The sequence below is a fragment of the Pinus tabuliformis genome, chromosome 3_1, assembly GCF_031772625.1.
Source record: "Pinus tabuliformis cultivar Carrire ecotype Pingquan chromosome 3_1, CPIR1, whole genome shotgun sequence".
NCBI lineage: Eukaryota > Viridiplantae > Streptophyta > Pinopsida > Pinales > Pinaceae > Pinus > Pinus tabuliformis.
In genome coordinates, this window is record NC_142301.1 from 62,587,126 (window position 1) to 62,602,713 (window position 15,588).

Sequence of the window (15,588 nt, forward strand, 5' to 3'; positions counted from 1 at the left end):
TGTTATTTTGTTTAATCCTCTATAATCAATGCATAGCCTGAATGAACCATCCTTCTTCCTTACCAATACCACTGGAGCAACGTAAGGACTTTTACTTTTCGAGATAATCCCATGCTTTAAAAGGTCTTGGATTAATCTCTCAATTTTCGTTTTTTGGTGATGTGGATATTGGTATGGCTTGATGTTGACGGGGTCTGACCCTGCCTTGACTTCTATTGTATGCTCAATTTCCCTATTAGGTGGCATCTTCATAGGTAGGTCTTGAAATATTTTTTCATGCTTCTGAATTAGATCTTGTATCTCTAGTGACTCTTCACTGATCATATTTGCAGATAACATTTCTAATTGGTGACATTGTACTACATAAGCGGGTGCTCCTTTTCGAATCATCTTCATCATCTAAGATGATGATACAACTTGATTTTCTGGTGCTTGGAATCCGTGTAATTTGTACCTCTGACCCCCCCATTTGAATTTTATGAATTGTACTTGATGGTTGGCGGCATAAGTACCTAAGGTTCGCAGCCATTGGATACCTAAGACAACATCTACTCCTCCTAATGGTACAGTGAAGAATGAAGATTCTAAATTAAAGTCTTGAATTTGCAATTTGACCTTATGGCATTTTCCCACTTTTTCAATCTTCTTACCGTCAGCTACCATTACCTTCATGTTTGGTAAGGGAAATGAAAAAATATTGAGTCTCTTTGCCATGGTTGCATCTAAAAAATTGTGGGTGCTGCCAGAGTCAATGAGAACCACTATGTTGTTCTTCTTTATATGTCCTTTCAACTTTAACGTCTGAGGTTGTGATATACCTGTCATAGCTGATAGCGACACTTGCGGAATACTTCCGTCATCTAATTCTGGTGAGAATTCTGGGACATCTTCTGTTTCTTCTATGTTAGAATCTTCACTGTTTGAATCATTAGTTGCTTTACAATTATATAGGTTTATTGGTTCTTTTCTTTTAGCACATCTATGTTTGGGGTCCCACTTCTCACCACAGCGTTTGCATTTACCTTCTTTTATCCTTTGCATTTCCACATTAGATTTTTCATTTTGACAATGATGTGGTGGAACATATCTTGTATTGTTTGAGTCCACATACTAGGGTATTCTTCGTCTTGAATATGTTTTTTCCGATTTTGACCAAAATATTTGTTCGAATTTCTTTTCGGCCGTTTTTTCTTTTCGTCTTGCTACTTCTATTGATGTAATGTCATGCATCTCAAGTTCTACTTGTAAATGGGTTTTAAGTCCTGAGATGTATGATTGAATTAGACGAGATTTTGATAACTCAGGTACTCGTGTTACTAAGGTCTCCCATTCTTGAGTGTATTCGTCCACACTTTCTTTTTGTCGTAATTTGATGAGTTTTGAAAAGAACTCTTCTTCCTTTAAACCTTGGAATCTTTTAAAGAATGCATCCTTAAATTTTCTCCAACTAATGACGTGTGTTGTCTTTTTCCACCACATATACCAATTATATGCTTCCCCTTCCATTTTCATGGATGCATGCCTGAGCTTTTCGTCATCATCATTGATGTCATATATCTGAAAGTATTCTTCTGCTTTATTTATCCATGCAACATTGTTTTTTTCGTTTCCATTGAATTTGGGCATCTCGCCTTTTGCCCTTCATTGGTATGTCGCTAATGGTTGAGCGAAAAAGGGGTGTTGATTGGTCAAGGTATCCCAAAGTTGCTTATTTGTAAGAGTCGCGTTACTCATTTCTTGGTGGGGTGTCGCCGATTTTTTTGGGGATTCAACTTTTCCTTGAGAGTCTGTTGATTTCGTTGAATCTGATGAGTTGTGCTCTTGATTTTCTTCATCTTCTTGTAGTAGTTGTGCGGGTGTAAAATTCATCTTTTTACACATAAGGTTCAACAATGTTAAGGTCTCTTTTTGATTCACGTCTGATTGGACACGGTGATGCTCCATCTGTATTTCTATTCGATTTGTCGTATCCTAAAGCCTTTTGATATCGTCAGCCTGCCCCTTAAGCTTGTTCTGGAAATCATCTAATTTTTTATTGACCTCATCGGTGTTGTTATTCATCTTATGCTCCGCGTCAACCAATCTTTTTTGGAAATCAGTCATTGTCATTGTCGACATTGAGCGAGTTTGTGGGGGCGTGTATTTATCTGCCAGCTTAAAATTTTAATTAATTTTTTTGTTTTTTTTTGGTTTTATTAATTAATTAAAAAACTTTAATTAATTAAATGAACGTTATATATATAACTTATATATAATTATATTATATATTATATATATTATATAAATTAAGGTATCATATACATATATTATAATTAAATTAACGTTATAATTATATTATATATATATATATATATCATATACGTCAACTACGGACAGTCACGTTTGATTGTTTGACTGTTCAAAAAAACTAGCGAATATCACCGCAGGCCACCGCAATGAGCAAGGATCGCGATTGGCAGGGGATGGAAAGGCGTGTGGGCAGGTTCGTTTGGATGGAGATGGGTCGAGAGGGACGACAGAATTTACAAAGGCAAGCAGCGGAACAAAGGCACGATGGGTAACCCGCAACGTCAAGCACTGTGGCCAGTGTTGATCGAGACCCGGAACACTTGGTACTGTGCGGAGGGTGTAGAAGACTGTGGGTGGAGAATGGGTATGGTTAGCGGATGACGGATGGATAACAGACGGACAGCGGACGAGGGGCAGTGGACGGCTGATGGACTGGTAGCGCAGAAGACAGTGGATGGTGGGGACCAGTCAGTGGAAGTATGGATAGCGGGTAAGGAGACCAATGGCAGCAGATCAATAGAGCTTGAGGAGCGAACGCGCTTTGATACCAGATGAAGTGAAAACTTCTTGATACAGAGAGAAATATATATATATATATATATATATATATTTATTAATAATTAATTGACCGAAGATGATTGTTTATGGTGGGGGTTCCTGGCTTATATACCGCCATGGGCACCTTTTGGGGAAAGGGCATGATCTTATGATTGTGCCTTTTCGTCTAATTTACCTAAAATTAAATAATAAACCTAAAATTTAAATAATAAATAATTTTTACATAACACTCGACCTGAATTGGGAAATGCTTTTGAGTATCATCAACTCATAGGAGCACTGATGTTCTTGGTGAACTCCCTTCCAGACATATGTTTTGCAGTTAACACATTGAGCCAATACATGGTTAAGCCTCATCATAAACATTGGATTGCTGCCAAGAATCTTCTGAGATATCTGCGGGGCACTCATGGATTGAGATACACTTCCGGAAATGTGAGGCTGCTTGTTTATCTTGACGCTGATTGGGCTGGTAGTGTGGTGGATCGCAAGAACACTTCTGGATGTTTTTTTTCCTTGGGTTTTGCTTCAATATCCTGGATGAGCAGGAAGCAGAAATTGGTTGCCTTGAGCACTGCCGAGGCCGAATACATAGTTGCTAGTGTGGCCTCTTGTGAAGCTGTCTGGTTGAGGAAGCTCTTTAATGAGCTGTTTGGACATGTAGTGGATACCACCCTGATCCTTTGTGACAACTAGAGTGGGATCCGATTATTAGAGAATCCTGTGTTTCATGATCGCTCCAAGCATATAGATATTAGGTACCACTTTATCTAGGACATTGGGACTGATGAGCAGGTTGCCGATATTCTGAAAAAGCCCCCGGGGAAGGTCAAATTCTTGGCCTTTTGAGAACAACTTGGAGTCGTGGAGAGACCCTCTTATGAGGGTCCTGTATGAGATGGGCATTGAGCTCTGGGATCTCCGGGGGGCTTGGGGTACTCCTTGGAGCGATGAGAAACCATAGGGTGAGTGGTACAACCTTCCCCTAGTGGTTTGCTGTGTACAGGGTGAGTGGTTCAGCCTTCCCCTGTGATACCCCTTAGTGACATGTAGGCAGGATGAGTGGCTCATCCTTCTCCCGCTGAGACATCCTACCCATGCAGTCTGGGACTCATGGGAAGTACCTCTCATCTGGCCAATGAGTAGGGAAATGAGGATAGGGACCATAGTACTACTAATGGGCGCATCGTGTACTACCGTACTCCCTATGCTAGGATGACTGATCCAGGTGGATATTGGTGGCCACCTGCCAGGTCCACCTGGACCCCCACCATTGTCTTTCTCAGCATTTTCAGTTTCCTTAATTGTAGCACAGTTTACTATTTTTAGCAGTTTTTCGGGTCCTGAACTTCCGGAGCCGTTTTGAGGCCCTAAACGACGTTTTTTTGGAATTCTGGGGCGACCGAACCCTATGTTGCCTCCCAAAGTGGTAGTACTCGGATAGATCTTTCTAACGAGCTATCGTACGCGTCAAACGGAGATCGTATGCCAAAGTTACGACCCCGGGAAATTGATGTACCAATTTACCCAAACGGGGCCCACAATTTGGCGTTTCATCTTCTAGGGTTAGGTTTCGGTATGTGAAGGGTTTTCCATTGTTTCTCAACAATAAATAGGCCTTCGAGCCTCATTGTAATACAGTTCAGAACAGTTCAGAGGCATGTAGCCATCACATCTCTTCTCAGAGATAAGCTACCATCGCCCTAGCTAGTTTATTGCCATTTGTGTTTGTAAGCATATGTCAGTATTTTCCATTAATGAAATGAAGTATTATTTCCGCTGCATCTTTGTGTATATGGTTATCTCTGTAATTTGTTGCGTTCCTGTTTAAATCTGGATCAATGACCGATATTGATTTGGGATTAATGGGAACTGACCTTGGGTTAGTAAGAGTGGTATGAGACACTCTGTTTTATTCGGGATTGACTTTGGGTCAGTAGAGAATGGTATGATTCATTCTCGATCACTTCTTCTTCTTCATAGTTCAGTAGAGCAGAGCAATGCATTGATGGCAGAGTTAATACAGATTGGCAGATGGATTAGTAGATGGAGTTCTCCCTAGTTCAGAGGGAGTGTTAAAATTGGCAACTAGTGCCAAACTCCACATGGCTCATCTTATTTATGACAACTGATATTTTTCTTGGATTCCTCTCTCCGAGAGGTGTAGGATTGATCTAAAGATCATCCGATTCTGACATGTACAAATGAAGTTATGAATTTATTTATGTTATGGACAAATTGTCAAGGCCGACCAACAAACTGATGTAGGGTCAGAAGCCCAACGGTGATGTCTATTCATCCTCCACGTTAGCCTATAAATACATGATGCGTCATTCTCATTTGGACATCACTCACATCCATCTTTCTCTCTCTCATTGGTTGGGTACGAATTTCTGGGCCTCTCTCTCTCTCCACACGTGCGAAATTTTAGGAGGTCGAAATTTCAGGAGGCCGAAATTTCAAGAGACCGAAATTTCAGGAGGCCAAAATTTCAGGAGGTTGACTTTGACCAGCGTTGAGCCTATTTGACTTCGGTTTTGTGAGGGAGACTTTTGTTTGGGGATGCTGCATTTTTGGGCACAGAAATCAAGGCTAAACGTTGACTGTTGACCAGCGTTGATTGCAGCTAGGGTTGACCGCAGGTGGACTGTTTGACCAGATTTTGATTGGGCTGTTTTTGGGCTGTTTTGAGGGTTGATTTATCTTGCTATTTGGAGGCCGAATTTGACTGAATTTGACCAATTTGTTGAGGGTCAAATCTGCCCTGTTGACCAGCGTTGACTTTTCTGGTTAGGGCTCTTTTGTTGCTATTATAAATTATCAGATTTGTAAATTGTGCTATCTCTCTCTCTGCTGAACTATTGAAGACTATAAGAAGAATTGATCAAGGGTTTCCCTGCATTGGGGTTTGTCCCTCGCTGGTGCCACATCTTGTGCTCTCTTGTCTTGGTTTGTCTTCTATTGTTTATGTTTATGTTCTATCTGCATTTTACTATCATGTTGATGTGATTGCTAAACTGAATATTGATATTGGGCTAATTAAGAAATTGAAGTAAAATTGCTCTAAAGCATAGAACATACCATTGCTGCCTAAATTTAACACTTCGGGTGTTGAGAGTGCACAATTTTTGGTGTTATTATCTCCATTTGGTGGCATTGAATGATGTAGAATGGTGCCCCTTTCATAATCAGTATCGTCATTTGCTGAGATGATATAATTTGAGTTGGTGGTGGCTAGAATCCAAACAATTTATATTTTCTTTCTCTGAGTTGAACTTGATAAATTGTTTCCGATGATTTGCAGAGTATGTTCCCAAAGTTTATAGCCATTGTATTCCCAATACGATGTCTACTCCTCCTAAGGGTATGGTGTAGAATGTTGATTCTAATTCATAGTCTTGTAATTGCAGCTTGTCCTTGTGACATTTTTTGATTCCATTTATTTGTTTACCATTTGCTACTATTACTTTTATGTGTGTGACTGGAAATACAAATAGGTTTATTCTTTTTGCAACATTTACATCTACAAAGTTATGGGTACTTCCTGTATCTATGAGTATAGTGACATTTTCCTTTTTTACGTGCCCTCACAATTTTAGTGTCTGGGGTTGTGCTATTCTTGTTTTGGCGGCAAGCGATATCTTGGGCATGTCTTTGTCATCTTGCGTATTATGAATATTATTTTCTTCCTCATACTCCACTTCTGAGTCACTACTGGATGTGTCAGATTCTACCTTGGTTTCACACATGTATAGTTTTTTGTTGTTGCATCTTGTGCTTAGATGTCCAATTGTCTCCACAATGTCTGCATTTGTTGATTCTTTTCTTGTTCGAGTCTTGGTGCTGGTTCTCTTTTTCTCTTAAGGGAGGAGGTATGTACTTGTCAGACTTGTCTGTTGGGTACTTTTTTGATTTTTCATTTGAGTATTTTCTTGATTTCTCTGGACCTGTGAAGGATGGTTTGTTGAATTTGTTTTGTTCAATCAATTTTGTGGTGTGTTTGGCATCTTCAATTGTTTGTAGTTTCCATATTTTCATTTCACTATGGATATAATCCTTCAACCCACAGATGTACATTTTTAACAGTTGTTCCACTGTGAATCAATTTGTCTAGTTGCCAGAATTTCCATTTCGTCTGTATAATCATTTATGTTTCCCTTGTGTGAGATGTACAAATTTGTTGTACAAATAATCATCTTCTTCATCATGAAACCTTTTTAATAACGTTGTTGTGAAACCTTGCCAATGAAAAGAACGAACATCACACTTCTTTGCCCACCATAGGAACCAGTCGTAAGCTTCCCCTTCTAGATTGTTGGAAGTGGTCATTATCTTTACTCTTTCACCTAACAGGGGGTTTGATTCAAAATTCCCTTCCATTTTGTTGACCCAAATGACTACTCCTCTATGATCTTTACCATCATACTTCGGTAATTCATTCTGAATTTGTTGATGATTTCTATCTGGGGATCTAGTGTGCTATTGACTACTTGAAAATATTATTTGAGGTTGTTCTTGATGGTCTTGTTCACTTGTATTTTGTGATGGTGGACTTAGTATTGGTGTAACGAATATATATAAATAATGTAAAATAATATAAATGATAATAAGCATAAATAATTATTAATTAAATAGTAAATAGGGTGAAGAGGCATGTCTAATTGAGACATGACTCTTCATGAAGAGACACTTGCCTGATATATAAGCAAGCCTCTCATTCTCATTGTAAATCATCTTATTCATTATCATTCTTATTTTTTTAATATATAATATTTGTATCCTCATGGATATATTGATATTCCAAGTCTTTTGGAGTAATTAATTTGTAGAAGGAACTTTGTTCGCTTCATTTGGTATCAGAGCAGCTCGGTCCTTTAGGTTGCTTAACTGGTGCACAGAGCTCGTTCTCCGATCCAGGTCCTTGGCTATTGAAATTCGTCAACCTTGTTGCCGTACAATTGAAGCATTTTTCTTAGAATTTAGGAGTTTTTCCTTTCTCCGTTTTTCTAGGCCTTTGGCCATTAAAAAAAAAGATTAACCAAAAAAAAATAGAAGTAAATAAATTAAAAAAAGAAGAAGAAGAAAAAGTAAAAAGGAAATAAAAAGTAACATTATTACGGTTTAGAAAAAATAAAGTCAGGAAGTGCCAAATTCAAGCCAAAAGAGGTGAGATATATAGTATATCTATTGATTTAATATAAATTTTATATATACTTAAAAGGATTATTAAATAAAAAAAAGAAACAAGACAAGTTATTAAAGGTGTTTAAAAAAAATTCATCAAGAAAGATAAAAAAAAGAATTAAAATCACCTGGTAGAAGGCCGTGGTTTTAGAAACAACCCATGATAATTTCCCATGGTATTTAAAAGTAAAAGAAAAAACAAAACGGATACAAAATCTCATACCAAGTGATATTTAAAACTTTTTACGTGGAGAAGCCCGTGGTTTTAAAAACAACCCATGGTATTTTAAAAAGTTGAAAAAAAAAAAAAAAAAACAAAAGGAATACATTTGACTTTTTACATGGAGAACATTTTAACGGAGGTTTTAAAAACAACCCATGGTATTTTAACATCGTGACTGTGTCATATGAAAAGACGTGACCTTTATATTTATTAAGTGGGGTGACATAAAATTTTTATCAAGGAAAGTAATTAAGTATATAAAAAAGGGACCAATTTATTATTAAAAAAAAGAAGTGAAACTATTATTATTCTAAGATAATAAAGTTATTTTGAAAAGGGGTCTTAATATAAAGAAATACATACATATATAGAGGGCAACAATATAAAGGAGTATTTTTTTAATAAAAGGGTATTCAAGTTTTTAACAATCCACATTAAAGGAGAATATTTGAAAAATATATATAGAAGAAATAAGTGATATTTTATAATAAAAATAGCTCTAGTTGACATATTGTTTACGTAAAAACATCAAGGCAAAAATGGAGACCAGTAATGAAAGGTTTCCTGAAATCTTTAGTACATGTGTTTACACACTATTTAAAATCAAAGGATCACTCGCAGGAAGAGACATCATAATCTCTATTAGTGCTGCTGAAAGAAGTAATTATGTTAGTCCTAAATGTGCTAACCAATTGGTGATTCCTAAATCAAATATAGTTGAAACAAATATTTTTGGCACATGTAACAAACAATAGGACATAAGCAATCTACACCTAAATATTGGAGATTATACTTTTACCTCACAATTCACTGTGAAAACCTTATGTTTTAACGATAGTGACATTGTTTTGGGTTTACCTTGGATGGAAACTCTAGGTTCTTTTATTCTAAATACAAAGAAGTTTTTAACATTTTCTTACAAGAAGAAGAAAATAACGCTCCAAGATTTTACACTAAAACCAAATTTAGTAACACTAGAAGATATCTCAGATATTTCAAAAGTAATGTCTCAAGAAGGTAAAAAGGTATTACAAAATATGCAAAAAGAAATTGACAAAATCAATGTTGACAAAAAAGAAGTTACTCGATTTAAAAACCGTAGCAAAAAATTACTGTCGCAAATTAAGAAACTTAAGATGGATAAGAAGTCATTAGAAAACAAGGTACAACAACTTATCGAGAAAGAAGCATCAAATGTAGGAATTCAAGTTGATAACAAAACAACAAATACCGATCGAGTGAATATGACAACTCAAGAAAGACAAGTCAGTTAAAGAAACGACACACTCAGATGTTGCTGTTCAAACAATGGACGTCCCAAGTGAATGTTCCATAACCAATTCAACAACATCTTTGCTAGAAGAAAATCTAAAAACTCCATATCGACATCCGAATCACGAGAGTAGACCAATCAACCATGCTATGTATCGGTACTTGTTCGAGTCTTGGTGCTAGTTCTCTTTTTCTCTTAAGGGAGGAGGTATGTACTTGTCAGACTTGTCTGTTGGGTACTTTTTTGATTTTTGATTTGAGTATTTTCTTGATTTCTCTGGACCTGTGAAGGATGGTTTGTTGAATTTGTTTTGTTCAATCAATTTTGTGGTGTGTTTGGCATCTTCAATTGTTTGTAGTTTCCATATTTCATTTCACTATGAATATAATCCTTCATCCCATAGATGTACATTTTTAACAGTTGTTCCACTGTGAATCAATTTGTCTAGTTGCCAGAATTTCCATTTCGTCTGTATAATCATTTATGTTTCCCTTGTGTGAGATGTACAAATTTGTTGTACAAATAATCATCTTCTTCATCATGAAACCTTTTTAATAACGTTGTCGTGAAACCTTGCCAATGAAAAGAACGAACATCACACTTCTTTGCCCACCATAGAAACCAGTCGTAAGCTTCCCCTTCTAGATTGTTGGAAGTGGTCATTATCTTTACTCTTTCACCTAACAGGGGGTTTGATTCAAAAATCCCTTCCATTTTGTTGACCCAAATGACTACTCCTCTATGATCTTTACCATCATACTTCGGTAATTCATTCTGAATTTGTTGATGATTTATATCTGGGAATCTAGTGTGCTATTGACTACTTGAAAATATTATTTGAGGTTGTTCTTGATGGTCTTGTTCACTTGTATTTTGTGATGGTGGACTTAGTATTGGTGTAACGAATAAAATATATATAAATAATGTAAAATAATATAAATGATAATAAGCATAAATAATTATTAGTTAAATAGTAAATAGGGTGAAGAGGCATGTCTAATTGAGACATGACTCTTCATGAAGAGACACTTGCCTGATACATAAGCAAGCCTCTCGTTCTCATTGTAAATCATCTTATTCATTATCATTCTTATTCTTTTTAATATATAATATTTGTATCCTCATGGATATATTGATATTCCAAGTCTTTTGGAGTAATTAATTTGTAGAAGGAACTTTGTTCGCTTCATTTGGTATCAGAGCAGCTCGGTCCTTTAGGTTGCTTAACCAGTGCATAGAGCTCGTTCTCCGATCCAGGTCCTTGGCTATTGAAATTCGTCAACCTTGTTGCCGTACAATTGAAGCATTTTTCTTAGAATTTAGGAGTTTCTCCTTTCTTTGTTTTTCTAGGCCTTTGGCCATTAAAAAAAAAGATTAACCAAAAAAAAATAGAAGTAAATAAATTAAAAAAAGAAGAAGAAGAAAAAGTAAAAAGGAAATAAAAAGTAACATTATTACGGTTTAAAAAAAATAAAGTCAGGAAGTGCCAAATTCAAGCCAAAAGAGGTGAGATATATAGTATATATATTGATTTAATATAAATTTTATATATACTTAAAAGGATTATTAAATAAAAAAAAAGAAACAAGAATAGTTATTAAAGGTGTTTAAAAAAATTCATCAAGAAAGATAAAAAAAAGAATTAAAATCACCTAGTAGAAGCCCGTGGTTTTAGAAACAAACCATGATAATTTCCCATGGTATTTAAAAGTAAAAGAAAAAACAAAACGGATACAAAATCTCATACCAAGTGATATTTAAAACTTTTTATGTGGAGAAGCCCGTGGTTTTAAAAACAACCCATGGTATTTTAAAAAGTTGAAAAAAAAAACAAAAAACAAAAGGAATACGTTTGACTTTTTACATGGAGAACATTTTAACGGAGGTTTTAAAAACAACCCATGGTATTTTAACATCGTGACTGTGTCATATGAAAAGACGTGACCTTTATATTTATTAAGTGGGGTGACATAAAAAATGTATCAAGGAAAGTAATTAAGTATATTAAAAAAGGGACCAATTTATTATTAAAAAAAAGAAGTGAAACTATTATTATTATAAGATAATAAAGTTATTTTGAAAAGGGGTCTTAATATAAAGAAATACATACATATATAGAGGGCAACAATATAAAGGAGTATTTTTTTAATAAAAGGGTATTCAAGTTTTTAACAATCCACATTAAAGGAGAATATTTGAAAAATATATATAGAAGAAATAAGTGATATTTTATAATAAAAATAGCTCTAGTTGACATATTGTTTACGTAAAAACATCAAGGCAAAAATGGAGACTAGTAATGAAAGGTTTCCTGAAACCTTTAGTACATGTGTTTACACACTATTTAAAATCAAAGGATCACTCGCAGGAAGAGACATCATAATCTCTATTAGTGCTGCTGAAAGAAGTAATTATGTTAGTCCTAAATGTGCTAACCAATTGGTGATTCCTGAATCAAATATAGTTGAAACAAATATTTTTGGCACATGTAACAAACAATATGACATAAGCAATCTACACCTAAATATTGGAGATTATACTTTTACCTCACAATTCACCGTGAAAACCTTATGTTTTAACGATAGTGACATTGTTTTGGGTTTACCTTGGATGGAAACTCTAGGTTCCTTTATTCTAAATACAAAGAAGAAGTTTTTAACATTTTCTTACAAGAAGAAGAAAATAACGCTCCAAGATTTTACACTAAAACCAAATTTAGTAACACTAGAAGATATCTCAGATATTTCAAAAGTAATGTCTCAAGAAGGTAAAAAGGTATTACAAAATATGCAAAAAGAAATTTGACAAAATCAATGTTGACAAAAATGAAGAAGTTACTCGATTTAAAAACCGTAGCGAAAAATTACTGTCGCAGATTAAGAAACTTAAGATGGATAAGAAGTCATTAGAAAACAAGGTACAACAATTTATCGAGAAAGAAGCATCAAATGTAGGAATTCAAGTTGATAACAAAACAACAAATACCGATCGAGTGAATATGACAACTCAAGAAGACAAGTCAGTTAAAGAAACGACACACTCAGATGTTGCAGTTCAAACAATGGACGTCCCAAGTGAATGTTCCATAACCAATTCAACAACATCTTTGCCAGAAGAAAATCTAAAAACTCCATATCGACATCCGAATCACGAGAGTAGACCAATCAACCATGCTATGCATCGGTACCATTTAGACCCGAAACAACAAATTGATGTTCCATATAATAGTGATGTAACCTCAATCCAGTCTTATGCTGACGAGTCGTTACAAAATTCCAGTGATCAGAATACTATACAGAAGATTAATCTGGGATGGACTGATCCCTTCTTAGTGCGACAATTTTGTTTGTCACTAAGAAGATCATATCAACTTGTATCGACGAAGATGACTGTTCCAAGACAAAAATACGTTCGAAGCCGAAAAAGAGATCAAGCCTTTTGTCATCGACAAGCTTTGAGGAAGGAGACAATGTAACGAATAAAATATATATAAATAATGTAAAATAATATAAATGATAATAAGCATAAATAATTATTAATTAAATAGTAAATAGGTTGAAGAGGCATATCTAATTGAGACATGACCCTTCATGAAGAGACACTTGCTTGATATATAAGCAAGCCTCTCGTTCTCATTGTAAATCATCTTATTCATTATCATTCTTATTCTTTTTAATATATAATATTTGTATCCTCATGGATATATTGATATCCCAAGTCTTTTGGAGTAATTAATTTGTAGAAGGAACTTTGTTCGCTTCAATTGGCCCTTGTTGGTTAAGGGGTGGCACTATGAATGCATCCATCCTTTCAAGAAGGCGATTACTTTGTTCATCATGGTGGTTAAGTCTTGTAGTAGTATCGTCTCTTTCATCATCCTTCAGTCTTAGTGCAACTTTCCATCGCTCTTCAGATTTTGCAATTTAATTGTTTCTGTTCTTTAGGAATTGATCAATATTCTCGATTAACTAATTTTGTCCTTTTGCCAACTCGGTTTCCTTCCTTTTGACGTTGCCGAGACGATGGCGTACAGTATTGACTTCATCTCTGTATCGATTTATGTCAGCTTGTAGCTCATCGCTATTAACTATCTTGGGATTAGTCTTCTTTTTGCAGACCCCACTTATTTTATATTTTAATTATTTATTATTATTATTTTTATTATATATGTATGTATAGTTAATAATTATTACTAATAATTAATAACTATAATTAATAAATATAACTATAATCATTGATGAACCAAATATTTTTTTTGTAAGTAAGAGAGAGTTGTATTATATTATTAAAACCAGAAGATTACATTTGACATTAGATGTGCACGGTTGATCAGATTGCAAGCCTGACCACCGACAGTAGAGTGCCTTTCTGGACCTTCTGTAGTGATTTACAATATTTTCCACACTGGCCTTAGACAGACTAACATTAACCGAATCAGTAACAACAAAAGTGACTACAAGCCCCACATCATAAACAAATTCGGTGACTGTAAGCCTCTCCTTGAGGTAGCCATGACTCTTACATGTAGTTTGACATTTAACACCTTGGACAAAAAGACAAAAATAACAGGCCCATAGGGCGTGAAGCCAAGATTGCATGCTCACAGACCGCATAAGACAAATCAGATAGAAAGGTCCTCTTCCAGCGTGATGGGCGTCTCTGGAGTACCTCCTACAAGAGCGCCCTCACTGGTCGGTTGGCTGGCCGAGGTGCCTCTCGGTTCCCACTTGATTTTGGGCATGATTTCTTTCCCTTCCTAAGAATTCACCATCCAACACTTGAGCAGAGCGAAGTGCGGGGAGTCTCTGGTGACAAATCGCATGTGGTGGACAGTTTCAACATAAACTGTGAACTTGTCGTTCAACTTGTCCAACTTTTCCTCCATGGTTTTGTTGGCCTGGATGTTTTCCTGCATTGCCAAACCAAGAATTGTTTTCATATTCCAGGAAAGCTCTATAGTTCTGCTGTACAAGTTTTCTTTGGCTCTTGTGAACCTTGGGTCGGGAACCCACTCAAACTGGGCATCAATTTCTTTAGTGATGGTTCTTCTTTTGATGTCTCTAGCTTGATTCTCCAACTTAGTGATCCGGTCTCTGGTCTCTTGGGGGACAATGTTGTGGTAGTTTAGGGCGGCTTGCTTGGCAGCCGACTCGGCTCTAGCCCTCGGACGCAAGTTGGCGTGGCTCCAACGGTCATGTTCTGGCCTCTGTGCCGGTTGATGGAAGGGCCACTGTTGGGCGAGGGGCACGGGCAAGGAGTGAGGTTTGCTGCTAATGGAGTGATGCAGAGGGCGGTAGCCAGAGGGGCAGGAAAGGATGGGAAGGAGAGCCTGAGAGCGGGGGGTGAAGGAATGATGGAGGAGAGCGTCAGGAAGGGGGTATTCATAGGGCGTTCGAGAGATGAGGTTGCCAAGGAGAATGATAGTGGTAATAAATCCATGAAATCTGGCCTAATCTATGTAATTAATTCCCATGGAGGATCGAGGGATTTTACTGGTACTTGGGTCGAGAAGGCGACAATTGCTACCCTGAGACATGATTGAGATCCAAGGGACCTTATAGAAATTATGGGATTTGATGCTTGGAGTGGAGCGCATCACACAGATTTAGGGGGCTTGTACGAGCTGAGCATGAGCATTCTGTCAGTTTGTGGAGGGCTCATTAATACTGCAACCCTCGTTGTCCTTGATGTTGATTGCTTCATAGTCGTGGCGGAGGGGGCCTTCCCCGATATCCCTCCATGCATGGGAGTATAACGTATCCCTGCCAGCTGTTCCTTCATTAGCGAGCTAGTCCGCCACGAAGTTTGCTTTCCTTTGGACCGCTTGGAAGTGGAGCCCACTCAAGTCGTTGATGTGTTGCAGGATGCGGTGAAGCATTTTGGTCAGCCTCCAATTGTAAGTTACTTTGCTGACTGTGGATCCATGCTGGAGCTTGTGGGCAACATGAGTAGCCATTGTGGAGTCTCCTTCCACGATTAGTGGAACGAAGTGCTATTCTTTTGTTATAGCCAGACCATGCTCCATGGCTTGGAGCTTCGCCGCATTATTGGTGGCTATTCC

The 15,588-nt window shown here is 36.7% G+C and overlaps 1 protein-coding gene across 1 annotated transcript in view; it reads left to right on the top strand.

Moving 5' to 3' along the window:
* LOC149185787 (CRM-domain containing factor CFM3, chloroplastic/mitochondrial-like) overlaps window positions 1-15,588 on the top strand; it is a 173,792-nt gene that overhangs the window by 21,060 nt on the left and 137,144 nt on the right. The gene's annotated exons all lie outside the window — the stretch shown is intronic.